The sequence below is a fragment of the Strix uralensis genome, chromosome 1 (genome assembly GCF_047716275.1).
Source record: "Strix uralensis isolate ZFMK-TIS-50842 chromosome 1, bStrUra1, whole genome shotgun sequence".
NCBI classification, from domain to species: Eukaryota; Metazoa; Chordata; class Aves; order Strigiformes; family Strigidae; genus Strix; species Strix uralensis.
In genome coordinates, this window is record NC_133972.1 from 9,732,958 (window position 1) to 9,749,764 (window position 16,807).

A 16,807-nucleotide genomic window follows, 5' to 3' on the forward strand; every position below is an offset into this window, starting at 1 on the left:
CTTTTAATCTGAAAAAGGAGGTTTGTGCCCTAAAATTGAGATATTGGTGAAGAAAAATGAGGCTTTTCACCCAAAAAAGGAGAGCTTGTCCATAACATTGAAATATTGGTGCAGAAAAATGAGGCTTTTCAGGTGAAAAAGGTGGGTTTGGTGCTAAAATTGAGAGCTTGGTGCAGAAAAATGAGGCTTTTCTGGTGAAAAGGGCATTTTGTGCCCTAAAATTGCGAGCTTGTAGAAAATGAGGCTTTTTTACCCGAAAAAGGCAGGCTTTACCCTAAAATTGCGAGCTTGTTGTAGGAAAATGAGGCTTTTTTACCCGAAAAAGGCGGGTTTTACCCTAAAATTGAGAGCTTGTTGTGGGAAAATGAGGCTTTTCAGGTGAAAAAGGCGGGTTTTACCGTAAAATTGAGAGAGTGTTTCAGAAAAATGAGGCTTTTCAGGTGAAAAAGGTGGGTTTGGTGCAGAAAATTGAGAGCTCTGTGCAGAAAAATGAGGCTTTTTCACCCGAAAAAGGCATTTTGTGCCCGAAATTGAGAGCTTGGTGCAGAAAAATGAGGCTTTTCACCCCAAAAACGCGGGTTTAGCCCCCATGATAGGGTTTGTGCTGTAAAAAAGGAGAGGTAGGGCCCTGGAAACGAGGCACTGCTGCATAAAAGGGAGGTTGTTACCTGTAGAATCAAAACTTTGGATGCCAAAAATTAATCTTTGAGAGGTAAAATGGGGGTTTGTGCCCTAAAATTGAGAGCTTGGAGTAGGAAAATGAGGCTTTTAATCTGAAAAAGGAGCTTTGTGCCCTAAAATTGAGATATTGGTGCAGAAAAATGAGGCTTTTCCACCCAAAAAAGGTGGGTTTTACCCTAAAATTGAGAGCTTGTTGCAGAAAAATGAGGCTTTTCAGCAGAAAAAGGTTGTTTCCGCCCTAAAATTGAGAGCTTGGTACAGAAAAATGAGGTTTTTCACCCCAAAAGCGTGGGTTTAGCCCCCATGATAGGGTTTGTGCTGTAAAAAAGGAGAGGTAGGGCCCTGGAAACGAGGCACTGCTGCATAAAAGGGAGGTTGTTACCTGTAGAATCAAAACTTTGGATGCCAAAAATTAATCTTTGAGAGGTAAAATGGGGGTTTGTGCCCTAAAATTGAGAGCTTGGAGTAGGAAAATGAGGCTTTTAATCTGAAAAAGGAGGTTTGTGCCCTAAAATTGAGATATTGGTGCAGAAAAATGAGGCTTTTCCACCCAAAAAAGGTGGGTTTTACCCTAAAATTGAGAGCTTGTTGCAGAAAAATGAGGCTTTTCAGCAGAAAAAGGTTGTTTCCGCCCTAAAATTGAGAGCTTGGTACAGAAAAATGAGGTTTTTCACCCCAAAAGCGTGGGTTTAGCCCCCATGATAGGGTTTGTGCTGTAAAAAAGGAGAGGTAGGGCCCTGGAAACGAGGCACTGCTGCATAAAAGGGAGGTTGTTACCTGTAGAATCAAAACTTTGGATGCCAAAAATTAATCTTTGAGAGGAAAATGGGGGTTTGTGCCCTAAAATTGAGAGCTTGGAGTAGGAAAATGAGGCTTTTAATCTGAAAAAGGAGGTTTGTGCCCTAAAATTGAGATATTGGTGAAGAAAAATGAGGCTTTTCACCCAAAAATTGAGAGCTTGTCCCTAAAATTGAGATATTGGTGAAGAAAAATGAGGCTTTTCACCCAAAAATTGAGAGCTTGTCCCTAAAATTGAGATATTGGTGAAGAAAAATGAGGCTTTTCACCCAAAAATTGAGAGCTTGTCCCTAAAATTGAGAGCTTGGAGTAGGAAAATGAGGCTTTTAATCTGAAAAAGGAGGTTTGTGCCCTAAAATTGAGATATTGGTGAAGAAAAATGAGGCTTTTCACCCAAAAATTGAGAGCTTGTCCCTAAAATTGGGAGCTTGGAGTAGGAAAATGAGGCTTTTAATCTTAAAAAGGAGGTTTGTGCCATAAATTGAGATATTGGTGAAGAAAAATGAGGCTTTTAATCTGAAAATTGAGAGCTTGTCCCTAAAATTGAGAGCTTGGTGCAGAAAAATGAGGCTTTTCACCCAAAAAAGGAGAGCTTGTCCATAACATTGAAATATTGGTGCAGAAAAATGAGGCTTTTCAGGTGAAAAAGGTGGGTTTGGTGCTAAAATTGAGAGCTTGGTGCAGAAAAATGAGGCTTTTCTGGTGAAAAGGGCATTTTGTGCCCTAAAATTGCGAGCTTGTAGGAAAATGAGGCTTTTTTACCCGAAAAAGGCAGGTTTTACCCTAAAATTGAGAGCTTGTTGTAGGAAAATGAGGCTTTTTTACCCGAAAAAGGCGGGTTTTACCCTAAAATTGAGAGCTTGTTGTGGGAAAATGAGGCTTTTCAGGTGAAAAAGGCGGGTTTTACCGTAAAATTGAGAGAGTGTTTCAGAAAAATGAGGCTTTTCAGGTGAAAAAGGTGGGTTTGGTGCAGAAAATTGAGAGCTCTGTGCAGAAAAATGAGGCTTTTTCACCCGAAAAAGGCATTTTGTGCCCGAAATTGAGAGCTTGGTGCAGAAAAATGAGGCTTTTCACCCCAAAAACGCGGGTTTAGCCCCCATGATAGGGTTTGTGCTGTAAAAAAGGAGAGGTAGGGCCCTGGAAACGAGGCACTGCTGCATAAAAGGGAGGTTGTTACCTGTAGAATCAAAAGCTTGGATGCCAAAAATTAATCTTTGAGAGGTAAAATGGGGGTTTGTGCCCTAAAATTGAGAGCTTGGAGTAGGAAAATGAGGCTTTTAATCTGAAAAAGGAGCTTTGTGCCCTAAAATTGAGATATTGGTGCAGAAAAATGAGGCTTTTCCACCCAAAAAAGGTGGGTTTTACCCTAAAATTGAGAGCTTGTTGCAGAAAAATGAGGCTTTTCAGCAGAAAAAGGTTGTTTCCGCCCTAAAATTGAGAGCTTGGTACAGAAAAATGAGGTTTTTCACCCCAAAAGCGTGGGTTTAGCCCCCATGATAGGGTTTGTGCTGTAAAAAAGGAGAGGTAGGGCCCTGGAAACGAGGCACTGCTGCATAAAAGGGAGGTTGTTACCTGTAGAATCAAAACTTTGGATGCCAAAAATTAATCTTTGAGAGGTAAAATGGGGGTTTGTGCCCTAAAATTGAGAGCTTGGAGTAGGAAAATGAGGCTTTTAATCTGAAAAAGGAGGTTTGTGCCCTAAAATTGAGATATTGGTGCAGAAAAATGAGGCTTTTCCACCCAAAAAAGGTGGGTTTTACCCTAAAATTGAGAGCTTGTTGCAGAAAAATGAGGCTTTTCAGCAGAAAAAGGTTGTTTCCGCCCTAAAATTGAGAGCTTGGTACAGAAGAATGAGGTTTTTCACCCCAAAAGCGTGGGTTTAGCCCCCATGATAGGGTTTGTGCTGTAAAAAAGGAGAGGTAGGGCCCTGGAAACGAGGCACTGCTGCATAAAAGGGAGGTTGTTACCTGTAGAATCAAAACTTTGGATGCCAAAAATTAATCTTTGAGAGGAAAATGGGGGTTTGTGCCCTAAAATTGAGAGCTTGGAGTAGGAAAATGAGGCTTTTAATCTGAAAAAGGAGGTTTGTGCCCTAAAATTGAGATATTGGTGAAGAAAAATGAGGCTTTTCACCCAAAAATTGAGAGCTTGTCCATAACATTGAAATATTGGTGCAGAAAAATGAGGCTTTTCAGGTGAAAAAGGTGGGTTTGGTGCTAAAATTGAGAGCTTGGTGCAGAAAAATGAGGCTTTTCTGGTGAAAAGGGCATTTTGTGCCCTAAAATTGCGAGCTTGTAGAAAATGAGGCTTTTTTACCCGAAAAAGGCAGGTTTTACCCTAAAATTGAGAGCTTGTTGTGGGAAAATGAGGCTTTTCAGGTGAAAAAGGCGGGTTTGGTGCAGAAAATTGAGAGCTCTGTGCAGAAAAATGAGGCTTTTTCACCCGAAAAAGGCATTTTGTGCCCGAAATTGAGAGCTTGGTACAGAAAAATGAGGTTTTTCACCCCAAAAACGCGGGTTTAGCCCCCATGATAGGGTTTGTGCTGTAAAAAAGGAGAGGTAGGGCCCTGGAAACGAGGCACTGCTGCATAAAAGGGAGGTTGTTACCTGTAGAATCAAAACTTTGGATGCCAAAAATTAATCTTTGAGAGGTAAAATGGGGGTTTGTGCCCTAAAATTGAGAGCTTGGAGTAGGAAAATGAGGCTTTTAATCTGAAAAAGGAGGTTTGTGCCCTAAAATTGAGATATTGGTGAAGAAAAATGAGGCTTTTCACCCAAAAATTGAGAGCTTGTCCCTAAAATTGAGATATTGGTGAAGAAAAATGAGGCTTTTCACCCAAAAATTGAGAGCTTGTCCCTAAAATTGAGATATTGGTGAAGAAAAATGAGGCTTTTCACCCAAAAATTGAGAGCTTGTCCCTAAAATTGAGAGCTTGGAGTAGGAAAATGAGGCTTTTAATCTGAAAAAGGAGGTTTGTGCCCTAAAATTGAGATATTGGTGAAGAAAAATGAGGCTTTTCACCCAAAAATTGAGAGCTTGTCCCTAAAATTGGGAGCTTGGAGTAGGAAAATGAGGCTTTTAATCTTAAAAAGGAGGTTTGTGCCATAAATTGAGATATTGGTGAAGAAAAATGAGGCTTTTAATCTGAAAAAGGAGGTTTGTGCCCTAAAATTGAGAGCTTGGTGAAGAAAAATGAGGCTTTTCACCCAAAAATTGAGAGCTTGTCCCTAAAATTGAGAGCTTGGAGTAGGAAAATGAGGCTTTTAATCTGAAAAAGGAGGTTTGTGCCCTAAAATTGAGATATTGGTGAAGAAAAATGAGGCTTTTCACCCAAAAATTGAGAGCTTGTCCCTAAAATTGGGAGCTTGGAGTAGGAAAATGAGGCTTTTAATCTTAAAAAGGAGGTTTGTGCCATAAATTGAGATATTGGTGAAGAAAAATGAGGCTTTTAATCTGAAAAAGGAGGTTTGTGCCCTAAAATTGAGAGCTTGGTGAAGAAAAATGAGGCTTTTCACCCAAAAATTGAGAGCTTGTCCCTAAAATTGAGAGCTTGGAGTAGGAAAATGAGGCTTTTAATCTGAAAAAGGAGGTTTGTGCCCTAAAATTGAGATATTGGTGAAGAAAAATGAGGCTTTTCACCCAAAAATTGAGAGCTTGTCCCTAAAATTGGGAGCTTGGAGTAGGAAAATGAGGCTTTTAATCTTAAAAAGGAGGTTTGTGCCATAAATTGAGATATTGGTGCAGAAAAATGAGGCTTTTCACCCAAAAATTGAGAGCTTGTCCCTAAAATTGAGAGCTTGGTGCAGAAAAATGAGGCTTTTCACCCAAAAAAGGAGAGCTTGTCCATAACATTGAAATATTGGTGCAGAAAAATGAGGCTTTTCAGGTGAAAAAGGTGGGTTTGGTGCTAAAATTGAGAGCTTGGTGCAGAAAAATGAGGCTTTTCTGGTAAAAAGGGCATTTTGTGCCCTAAAATTGAGAGCTTGTTGTAGGAAAATGAGGCTTTTTTACCCGAAAAAGGCGGGTTTTACCCTAAAATTGAGAGCTTGTTGTGGGAAAATGAGGCTTTTCAGGTGAAAAAGGTGGGTTTGGTGCAGAAAATTGAGAGCTCTGTGCAGAAAAATGAGGCTTTTTCACCCGAAAAAGGCATTTTGTGCCCGAAATTGAGAGCTTGGTGCAGAAAAATGAGGCTTTTCACCCCAAAAACGCGGGTTTAGCCCCCATGATAGGGTTTGTGCTGTAAAAAAGGAGAGGTAGGGCCCTGGAAACGAGGCACTGCTGCATAAAAGGGAGGTTGTTACCTGTAGAATCAAAACTTTGGATGCCAAAAATTAATCTTTGAGAGGTAAAATGGGGGTTTGTGCCCTAAAATTGAGAGCTTGGAGTAGGAAAATGAGGCTTTTAATCTGAAAAAGGAGGTTTGTGCCCTAAAATTGAGATATTGGTGAAGAAAAATGAGGCTTTTCACCCAAAAAAGGAGAGCTTGTCCATAACATTGAAATATTGGTGCAGAAAAATGAGGCTTTTCAGGTGAAAAAGGTGGGTTTGGTGCTAAAATTGAGAGCTTGGTGCAGAAAAATGAGGCTTTTCTGGTGAAAAGGGCATTTTGTGCCCTAAAATTGCGAGCTTGTAGGAAAATGAGGCTTTTTTACCCGAAAAAGGCAGGCTTTACCCTAAAATTGCGAGCTTGTTGTAGGAAAATGAGGCTTTTTTACCCGAAAAAGGCGGGTTTTACCCTAAAATTGAGAGCTTGTTGTGGGAAAATGAGGCTTTTCAGGTGAAAAAGGCGGGTTTTACCGTAAAATTGAGAGAGTGTTTCAGAAAAATGAGGTTTTTCAGGTGAAAAAGGTGGGTTTGGTGCAGAAAATTGAGAGCTCTGTGCAGAAAAATGAGGCTTTTTCACCCGAAAAAGGCATTTTGTGCCCGAAATTGAGAGCTTGGTGCAGAAAAATGAGGCTTTTCACCCCAAAAACGCGGGTTTAGCCCCCATGATAGGGTTTGTGCTGTAAAAAAGGAGAGGTAGGGCCCTGGAAACGAGGCACTGCTGCATAAAAGGGAGGTTGTTACCTGTAGAATCAAAACTTTGGATGCCAAAAATTAATCTTTGAGAGGTAAAATGGGGGTTTGTGCCCTAAAATTGAGAGCTTGGAGTAGGAAAATGAGGCTTTTAATCTGAAAAAGGAGCTTTGTGCCCTAAAATTGAGATATTGGTGCAGAAAAATGAGGCTTTTCCACCCAAAAAAGGTGGGTTTTACCCTAAAATTGAGAGCTTGTTGCAGAAAAATGAGGCTTTTCAGCAGAAAAAGGTTGTTTCCGCCCTAAAATTGAGAGCTTGGTACAGAAAAATGAGGTTTTTCACCCCAAAAGCGTGGGTTTAGCCCCCATGATAGGGTTTGTGCTGTAAAAAAGGAGAGGTAGGGCCCTGGAAACGAGGCACTGCTGCATAAAAGGGAGGTTGTTACCTGTAGAATCAAAACTTTGGATGCCAAAAATTAATCTTTGAGAGGTAAAATGGGGGTTTGTGCCCTAAAATTGAGAGCTTGGAGTAGGAAAATGAGGCTTTTAACCTGAAAAAGGAGGTTTGTGCCCTAAAATTGAGATATTGGTGAAGAAAAATGAGGCTTTTCACCCAAAAATTGAGAGCTTGTCCCTAAAATTGGGAGCTTGGAGTAGGAAAATGAGGCTTTTAATCTTAAAAAGGAGGTTTGTGCCATAAATTGAGATATTGGTGAAGAAAAATGAGGCTTTTAATCTGAAAATTGAGAGCTTGTCCCTAAAATTGAGAGCTTGGTGCAGAAAAATGAGGCTTTTCACCCAAAAAAGGAGAGCTTGTCCATAACATTGAAATATTGGTGCAGAAAAATGAGGCTTTTCAGGTGAAAAAGGTGGGTTTGGTGCTAAAATTGAGAGCTTGGTGCAGAAAAATGAGGCTTTTCTGGTAAAAAGGGCATTTTGTGCCCTAAAATTGCGAGCTTGTTGTAGGAAAATGAGGCTTTTTTACCCGAAAAAGGCAGGTTTTACCCTAAAATTGAGAGCTTGTTGTAGGAAAATGAGGCTTTTTTACCCGAAAAAGGCGGGTTTTACCCTAAAATTGAGAGCTTGTTGTAGGAAAATGAGGCTTTTCAGGTGAAAAAGGCGGGTTTTACCGTAAAATTGAGAGAGTGTTTCTGAAAAATGAGGCTTTTCAGGTGAAAAAGGTGGGTTTGGTGCAGAAAATTGAGAGCTCTGTGCAGAAAAATGAGGCTTTTTCACTCGAAAAAGGCATTTTGTGCCCGAAATTGAGAGCTTGGTGCAGAAAAATGAGGCTTTTCACCCCAAAAACGCGGGTTTAGCCCCCATGATAGGGTTTGTGCTGTAAAAAAGGAGAGGTAGGGCCCTGGAAACGAGGCACTGCTGCATAAAAGGGAGGTTGTTACCTGTAGAATCAAAACTTTGGATGCCAAAAATTAATCTTTGAGAGGTAAAATGGGGGTTTGTGCCCTAAAATTGAGAGCTTGGAGTAGGAAAATGAGGCTTTTAATCTGAAAAAGGAGCTTTGTGCCCTAAAATTGAGATATTGGTGCAGAAAAATGAGGCTTTTCCACCCAAAAAAGGTGGGTTTTACCCTAAAATTGAGAGCTTGTTGCAGAAAAATGAGGCTTTTCAGCAGAAAAAGGTTGTTTCCGCCCTAAAATTGAGAGCTTGGTACAGAAAAATGAGGTTTTTCACCCCAAAAGCGTGGGTTTAGCCCCCATGATAGGGTTTGTGCTGTAAAAAAGGAGAGGTAGGGCCCTGGAAACGAGGCACTGCTGCATAAAAGGGAGGTTGTTACCTGTAGAATCAAAACTTTGGATGCCAAAAATTAATCTTTGAGAGGTAAAATGGGGGTTTGTGCCCTAAAATTGAGAGCTTGGAGTAGGAAAATGAGGCTTTTAATCTGAAAAAGGAGGTTTGTGCCCTAAAATTGAGATATTGGTGCAGAAAAATGAGGCTTTTCCACCCAAAAAAGGTGGGTTTTACCCTAAAATTGAGAGCTTGTTGCAGAAAAATGAGGCTTTTCAGCAGAAAAAGGTTGTTTCTGCCCTAAAATTGAGAGCTTGGTACAGAAAAATGAGGTTTTTCACCCCAAAAGCGTGGGTTTAGCCCCCATGATAGGGTTTGTGCTGTAAAAAAGGAGAGGTAGGGCCCTGGAAACGAGGCACTGCTGCATAAAAGGGAGGTTGTTACCTGTAGAATCAAAACTTTGGATGCCAAAAATTAATCTTTGAGAGGAAAATGGGGGTTTGTGCCCTAAAATTGAGAGCTTGGAGTAGGAAAATGAGGCTTTTAATCTGAAAAAGGAGGTTTGTGCCCTAAAATTGAGATATTGGTGAAGAAAAATGAGGCTTTTCACCCAAAAATTGAGAGCTTGTCCCTAAAATTGAGATATTGGTGAAGAAAAATGAGGCTTTTCACCCAAAAATTGAGAGCTTGTCCCTAAAATTGAGATATTGGTGAAGAAAAATGAGGCTTTTCACCCAAAAATTGAGAGCTTGTCCCTAAAATTGAGAGCTTGGAGTAGGAAAATGAGGCTTTTAATCTGAAAAAGGAGGTTTGTGCCCTAAAATTGAGATATTGGTGAAGAAAAATGAGGCTTTTCACCCAAAAATTGAGAGCTTGTCCATAACATTGAAATATTGGTGCAGAAAAATGAGGCTTTTCAGGTGAAAAAGGTGGGTTTGGTGCTAAAATTGAGAGCTTGGTGCAGAAAAATGAGGCTTTTCTGGTGAAAAGGGCATTTTGTGCCCTAAAATTGCGAGCTTGTAGGAAAATGAGGCTTTTTTACCCGAAAAAGGCAGGCTTTACCCTAAAATTGCGAGCTTGTTGTAGGAAAATGAGGCTTTTTTACCCGAAAAAGGCGGGTTTTACCCTAAAATTGAGAGCTTGTTGTGGGAAAATGAGGCTTTTCAGGTGAAAAAGGCGGGTTTTACCGTAAAATTGAGAGAGTGTTTCAGAAAAATGAGGTTTTTCAGGTGAAAAAGGTGGGTTTGGTGCAGAAAATTGAGAGCTCTGTGCAGAAAAATGAGGCTTTTTCACCCAAAAAAGGCATTTTGTGCCCGAAATTGAGAGCTTGGTGCAGAAAAATGAGGCTTTTCACCCCAAAAACGCGGGTTTAGCCCCCATGATAGGGTTTGTGCTGTAAAAAAGGAGAGGTAGGGCCCTGGAAACGAGGCACTGCTGCATAAAAGGGAGGTTGTTACCTGTAGAATCAAAACTTTGGATGCCAAAAATTAATCTTTGAGAGGTAAAATGGGGGTTTGTGCCCTAAAATTGAGAGCTTGGAGTAGGAAAATGAGGCTTTTAATCTGAAAAAGGAGCTTTGTGCCCTAAAATTGAGATATTGGTGCAGAAAAATGAGGCTTTTCCACCCAAAAAAGGTGGGTTTTACCCTAAAATTGAGAGCTTGTTGCAGAAAAATGAGGCTTTTCAGCAGAAAAAGGTTGTTTCCGCCCTAAAATTGAGAGCTTGGTACAGAAGAATGAGGTTTTTCACCCCAAAAGCGTGGGTTTAGCCCCCATGATAGGGTTTGTGCTGTAAAAAAGGAGAGGTAGGGCCCTGGAAACGAGGCACTGCTGCATAAAAGGGAGGTTGTTACCTGTAGAATCAAAACTTTGGATGCCAAAAATTAATCTTTGAGAGGTAAAATGGGGGTTTGTGCCCTAAAATTGAGAGCTTGGAGTAGGAAAATGAGGCTTTTAATCTGAAAAAGGAGGTTTGTGCCCTAAAATTGAGATATTGGTGCAGAAAAATGAGGCTTTTCCACCCAAAAAAGGTGGGTTTTACCCTAAAATTGAGAGCTTGTTGCAGAAAAATGAGGCTTTTCAGCAGAAAAAGGTTGTTTCCGCCCTAAAATTGAGAGCTTGGTACAGAAAAATGAGGTTTTTCACCCCAAAAGCGTGGGTTTAGCCCCCATGATAGGGTTTGTGCTGTAAAAAAGGAGAGGTAGGGCCCTGGAAACGAGGCACTGCTGCATAAAAGGGAGGTTGTTACCTGTAGAATCAAAACTTTGGATGCCAAAAATTAATCTTTGAGAGGAAAATGGGGGTTTGTGCCCTAAAATTGAGAGCTTGGAGTAGGAAAATGAGGCTTTTAATCTGAAAAAGGAGGTTTGTGCCCTAAAATTGAGATATTGGTGAAGAAAAATGAGGCTTTTCACCCAAAAATTGAGAGCTTGTCCATAACATTGAAATATTGGTGCAGAAAAATGAGGCTTTTCAGGTGAAAAAGGTGGGTTTGGTGCTAAAATTGAGAGCTTGGTGCAGAAAAATGAGGCTTTTCTGGTGAAAAGGGCATTTTGTGCCCTAAAATTGCGAGCTTGTAGAAAATGAGGCTTTTTTACCCGAAAAAGGCGGGTTTTACCCTAAAATTGAGAGCTTGTTGTGGGAAAATGAGGCTTTTCAGGTGAAAAAGGCGGGTTTGGTGCAGAAAATTGAGAGCTCTGTGCAGAAAAATGAGGCTTTTTCACCCGAAAAAGGCATTTTGTGCCCGAAATTGAGAGCTTGGTGCAGAAAAATGAGGTTTTTCACCCCAAAAACGCGGGTTTAGCCCCCATGATAGGGTTTGTGCTGTAAAAAAGGAGAGGTAGGGCCCTGGAAACGAGGCACTGCTGCATAAAAGGGAGGTTGTTACCTGTAGAATCAAAACTTTGGATGCCAAAAATTAATCTTTGAGAGGTAAAATGGGGGTTTGTGCCCTAAAATTGAGAGCTTGGAGTAGGAAAATGAGGCTTTTAATCTGAAAAAGGAGGTTTGTGCCCTAAAATTGAGATATTGGTGCAGAAAAATGAGGCTTTTCCACCCAAAAAAGGTGGGTTTTACCCTAAAATTGAGAGCTTGTTGCAGAAAAATGAGGCTTTTCAGCAGAAAAAGGTTGTTTCCGCCCTAAAATTGAGAGCTTGGTACAGAAAAATGAGGTTTTTCACCCCAAAAGCGTGGGTTTAGCCCCCATGATAGGGTTTGTGCTGTAAAAAAGGAGAGGTAGGGCCCTGGAAACGAGGCACTGCTGCATAAAAGGGAGGTTGTTACCTGTAGAATCAAAACTTTGGATGCCAAAAATTAATCTTTGAGAGGAAAATGGGGGTTTGTGCCCTAAAATTGAGAGCTTGGAGTAGGAAAATGAGGCTTTTAATCTGAAAAAGGAGGTTTGTGCCCTAAAATTGAGATATTGGTGAAGAAAAATGAGGCTTTTCACCCAAAAATTGAGAGCTTGTCCCTAAAATTGAGATATTGGTGAAGAAAAATGAGGCTTTTCACCCAAAAATTGAGAGCTTGTCCCTAAAATTGAGATATTGGTGAAGAAAAATGAGGCTTTTCACCCAAAAATTGAGAGCTTGTCCCTAAAATTGAGAGCTTGGAGTAGGAAAATGAGGCTTTTAATCTGAAAAAGGAGGTTTGTGCCCTAAAATTGAGATATTGGTGAAGAAAAATGAGGCTTTTCACCCAAAAATTGAGAGCTTGTCCCTAAAATTGGGAGCTTGGAGTAGGAAAATGAGGCTTTTAATCTTAAAAAGGAGGTTTGTGCCATAAATTGAGATATTGGTGAAGAAAAATGAGGCTTTTAATCTGAAAAAGGAGGTTTGTGCCCTAAAATTGAGAGCTTGGTGAAGAAAAATGAGGCTTTTCACCCAAAAATTGAGAGCTTGTCCCTAAAATTGAGAGCTTGGAGTAGGAAAATGAGGCTTTTAATCTGAAAAAGGAGGTTTGTGCCCTAAAATTGAGATATTGGTGAAGAAAAATGAGGCTTTTCACCCAAAAATTGAGAGCTTGTCCCTAAAATTGGGAGCTTGGAGTAGGAAAATGAGGCTTTTAATCTGAAAAAGGAGGTTTGTGCCATAAATTGAGATATTGGTGAAGAAAAATGAGGCTTTTCACCCAAAAATTGAGAGCTTGTCCCTAAAATTGAGAGCTTGGTGCAGAAAAATGAGGCTTTTCACCCAAAAAAGGAGAGCTTGTCCATAACATTGAAATATTGGTGCAGAAAAATGAGGCTTTTCAGGTGAAAAAGGTGGGTTTGGTGCTAAAATTGAGAGCTTGGTGCAGAAAAATGAGGCTTTTCTGGTAAAAAGGGCATTTTGTGCCCTAAAATTGCGAGCTTGTTGTAGGAAAATGAGGCTTTTTTACCCGAAAAAGGCAGGTTTTACCCTAAAATTGAGAGCTTGTTGTAGGAAAATGAGGCTTTTTTACCCGAAAAAGGCGGGTTTTACCCTAAAATTGAGAGCTTGTTGTGGGAAAATGAGGCTTTTCAGGTGAAAAAGGTGGGTTTGGTGCAGAAAATTGAGAGCTCTGTGCAGAAAAATGAGGCTTTTTCACCCGAAAAAGGCATTTTGTGCCCGAAATTGAGAGCTTGGTGCAGAAAAATGAGGCTTTTCACCCCAAAAACGCGGGTTTAGCCCCCATGATAGGGTTTGTGCTGTAAAAAAGGAGAGGTAGGGCCCTGGAAACGAGGCACTGCTGCATAAAAGGGAGGTTGTTACCTGTAGAATCAAAAGCTTGGATGCCAAAAATTAATCTTTGAGAGGTAAAATGGGGGTTTGTGCCCTAAAATTGAGAGCTTGGAGTAGGAAAATGAGGCTTTTAATCTGAAAAAGGAGGTTTGTGCCCTAAAATTGAGATATTGGTGAAGAAAAATGAGGCTTTTCACCCAAAAATTGAGAGCTTGTCCCTAAAATTGAGAGCTTGGAGTAGGAAAATGAGGCTTTTAATCTGAAAAAGGAGGTTTGTGCCCTAAAATTGAGATATTGGTGAAGAAAAATGAGGTTTTTCACCCCAAAAGCATGGGTTTAGCCCCCATGATAGGGTTTGTGCTGTAAAAAAGGAGAGGTAGGGCCCTGGAAACGAGGCACTGCTGCATAAAAGGGAGGTTGTTACCTGTAGAATCAAAACTTTGGATGCCAAAAATTAATCTTTGAGAGGTAAAATGGGGGTTTGTGCCCTAAAATTGAGAGCTTGGAGTAGGAAAATGAGGCTTTTAATCTGAAAAAGGAGGTTTGTGCCCTAAAATTGAGATATTGGTGAAGAAAAATGAGGCTTTTCACCCAAAAAAGGAGAGCTTGTCCATAACATTGAAATATTGGTGCAGAAAAATGAGGCTTTTCAGGTGAAAAAGGTGGGTTTGGTGCTAAAATTGAGAGCTTGGTGCAGAAAAATGAGGCTTTTCTGGTGAAAAGGGCATTTTGTGCCCTAAAATTGCGAGCTTGTAGGAAAATGAGGCTTTTTTACCCGAAAAAGGCAGGCTTTACCCTAAAATTGCGAGCTTGTTGTAGGAAAATGAGGCTTTTTTACCCGAAAAAGGCGGGTTTTACCCTAAAATTGAGAGCTTGTTGTGGGAAAATGAGGCTTTTCAGGTGAAAAAGGCGGGTTTTACCGTAAAATTGAGAGAGTGTTTCAGAAAAATGAGGCTTTTCAGGTGAAAAAGGTGGGTTTGGTGCAGAAAATTGAGAGCTCTGTGCAGAAAAATGAGGCTTTTTCACCCGAAAAAGGCATTTTGTGCCCGAAATTGAGAGCTTGGTGCAGAAAAATGAGGCTTTTCACCCCAAAAACGCGGGTTTAGCCCCCATGATAGGGTTTGTGCTGTAAAAAAGGAGAGGTAGGGCCCTGGAAACGAGGCACTGCTGCATAAAAGGGAGGTTGTTACCTGTAGAATCAAAACTTTGGATGCCAAAAATTAATCTTTGAGAGGAAAATGGGGGTTTGTGCCCTAAAATTGAGAGCTTGGAGTAGGAAAATGAGGCTTTTAATCTGAAAAAGGAGGTTTGTGCCCTAAAATTGAGATATTGGTGAAGAAAAATGAGGCTTTTCACCCAAAAAAGGAGAGCTTGTCCATAACATTGAAATATTGGTGCAGAAAAATGAGGCTTTTCAGGTGAAAAAGGTGGGTTTGGTGCTAAAATTGAGAGCTTGGTGCAGAAAAATGAGGCTTTTCTGGTGAAAAGGGCATTTTGTGCCCTAAAATTGCGAGCTTGTAGAAAATGAGGCTTTTTACCCGAAAAAGGCGGGTTTTACCCTAAAATTGAGAGCTTGTTGTGGGAAAATGAGGCTTTTCAGGTGAAAAAGGCGGGTTTGGTGCAGAAAATTGAGAGCTCTGTGCAGAAAAATGAGGCTTTTTCACCCGAAAAAGGCATTTTGTGCCCGAAATTGAGAGCTTGGTGCAGAAAAATGAGGTTTTTCACCCCAAAAACGCGGGTTTAGCCCCCATGATAGGGTTTGTGCTGTAAAAAAGGAGAGGTAGGGCCCTGGAAACGAGGCACTGCTGCATAAAAGGGAGGTTGTTACCTGTAGAATCAAAACTTTGGATGCCAAAAATTAATCTTTGAGAGGTAAAATGGGGGTTTGTGCCCTAAAATTGAGAGCTTGGAGTAGGAAAATGAGGCTTTTAATCTGAAAAAGGAGCTTTGTGCCCTAAAATTGAGATATTGGTGCAGAAAAATGAGGCTTTTCCACCCAAAAAAGGTGGGTTTTACCCTAAAATTGAGAGCTTGTTGCAGAAAAATGAGGCTTTTCAGCAGAAAAAGGTTGTTTCCGCCCTAAAATTGAGAGCTTGGTACAGAAAAATGAGGTTTTTCACCCCAAAAGCGTGGGTTTAGCCCCCATGATAGGGTTTGTGCTGTAAAAAAGGAGAGGTAGGGCCCTGGAAACGAGGCACTGCTGCATAAAAGGGAGGTTGTTACCTGTAGAATCAAAACTTTGGATGCCAAAAATTAATCTTTGAGAGGAAAATGGGGGTTTGTGCCCTAAAATTGAGAGCTTGGAGTAGGAAAATGAGGCTTTTAATCTGAAAAAGGAGGTTTGTGCCCTAAAATTGAGATATTGGTGAAGAAAAATGAGGCTTTTCACCCAAAAATTGAGAGCTTGTCCCTAAAATTGAGATATTGGTGAAGAAAAATGAGGCTTTTCACCCAAAAATTGAGAGCTTGTCCCTAAAATTGAGATATTGGTGAAGAAAAATGAGGCTTTTCACCCAAAAATTGAGAGCTTGTCCCTAAAATTGAGAGCTTGGAGTAGGAAAATGAGGCTTTTAATCTGAAAAAGGAGGTTTGTGCCCTAAAATTGAGATATTGGTGAAGAAAAATGAGGCTTTTCACCCAAAAATTGAGAGCTTGTCCCTAAAATTGGGAGCTTGGAGTAGGAAAATGAGGCTTTTAATCTTAAAAAGGAGGTTTGTGCCATAAATTGAGATATTGGTGAAAAAAAATGAGGCTTTTAATCTGAAAAAGGAGGTTTGTGCCCTAAAATTGAGATATTGGTGAAGAAAAATGAGGCTTTTCACCCAAAAAAGGAGAGCTTGTCCATAACATTGAAATATTGGTGCAGAAAAATGAGGCTTTTCAGGTGAAAAAGGTGGGTTTGGTGCTAAAATTGAGAGCTTGGTGCAGAAAAATGAGGCTTTTCTGGTAAAAAGGGCATTTTGTGCCCTAAAATTGCGAGCTTGTTGTAGGAAAATGAGGCTTTTTTACCCGAAAAAGGCAGGTTTTACCCTAAAATTGAGAGCTTGTTGTAGGAAAATGAGGCTTTTTTACCCGAAAAAGGCGGGTTTTACCCTAAAATTGAGAGCTTGTTGTGGGAAAATGAGGCTTTTCAGGTGAAAAAGGTGGGTTTTACCGTAAAATTGAGAGAGTGATTCAGAAAAATGAGGCTTTTCAGGTGAAAAAGGTGGGTTTGGTGCAGAAAATTGAGAGCTCTGTGCAGAAAAATGAGGCTTTTTCACCCGAAAAAGGCATTTTGTGCCCGAAATTGAGAGCTTGGTGCAGAAAAATGAGGCTTTTCACCCCAAAAACGCGGGTTTAGCCCCCATGATAGGGTTTGTGCTGTAAAAAAGGAGAGGTAGGGCCCTGGAAACGAGGCACTGCTGCATAAAAGGGAGGTTGTTACCTGTAGAATCAAAACTTTGGATGCCAAAAATTAATCTTTGAGAGGAAAATGGGGGTTTGTGCCCTAAAATTGAGAGCTTGGAGTAGGAAAATGAGGCTTTTAATCTGAAAAAGGAGGTTTGTGCCCTAAAATTGAGATATTGGTGAAGAAAAATGAGGCTTTTCACCCAAAAAAGGAGAGCTTGTCCATAACATTGAAATATTGGTGCAGAAAAATGAGGCTTTTCAGGTGAAAAAGGTGGGTTTGGTGCTAAAATTGAGAGCTTGGTGCAGAAAAATGAGGCTTTTCTGGTGAAAAGGGCATTTTGTGCCCTAAAATTGCGAGCTTGTAGGAAAATGAGGCTTTTTTACCCGAAAAAGGCAGGCTTTACCCTAAAATTGCGAGCTTGTTGTAGGAAAATGAGGCTTTTTTACCCGAAAAAGGCGGGTTTTACCCTAAAATTG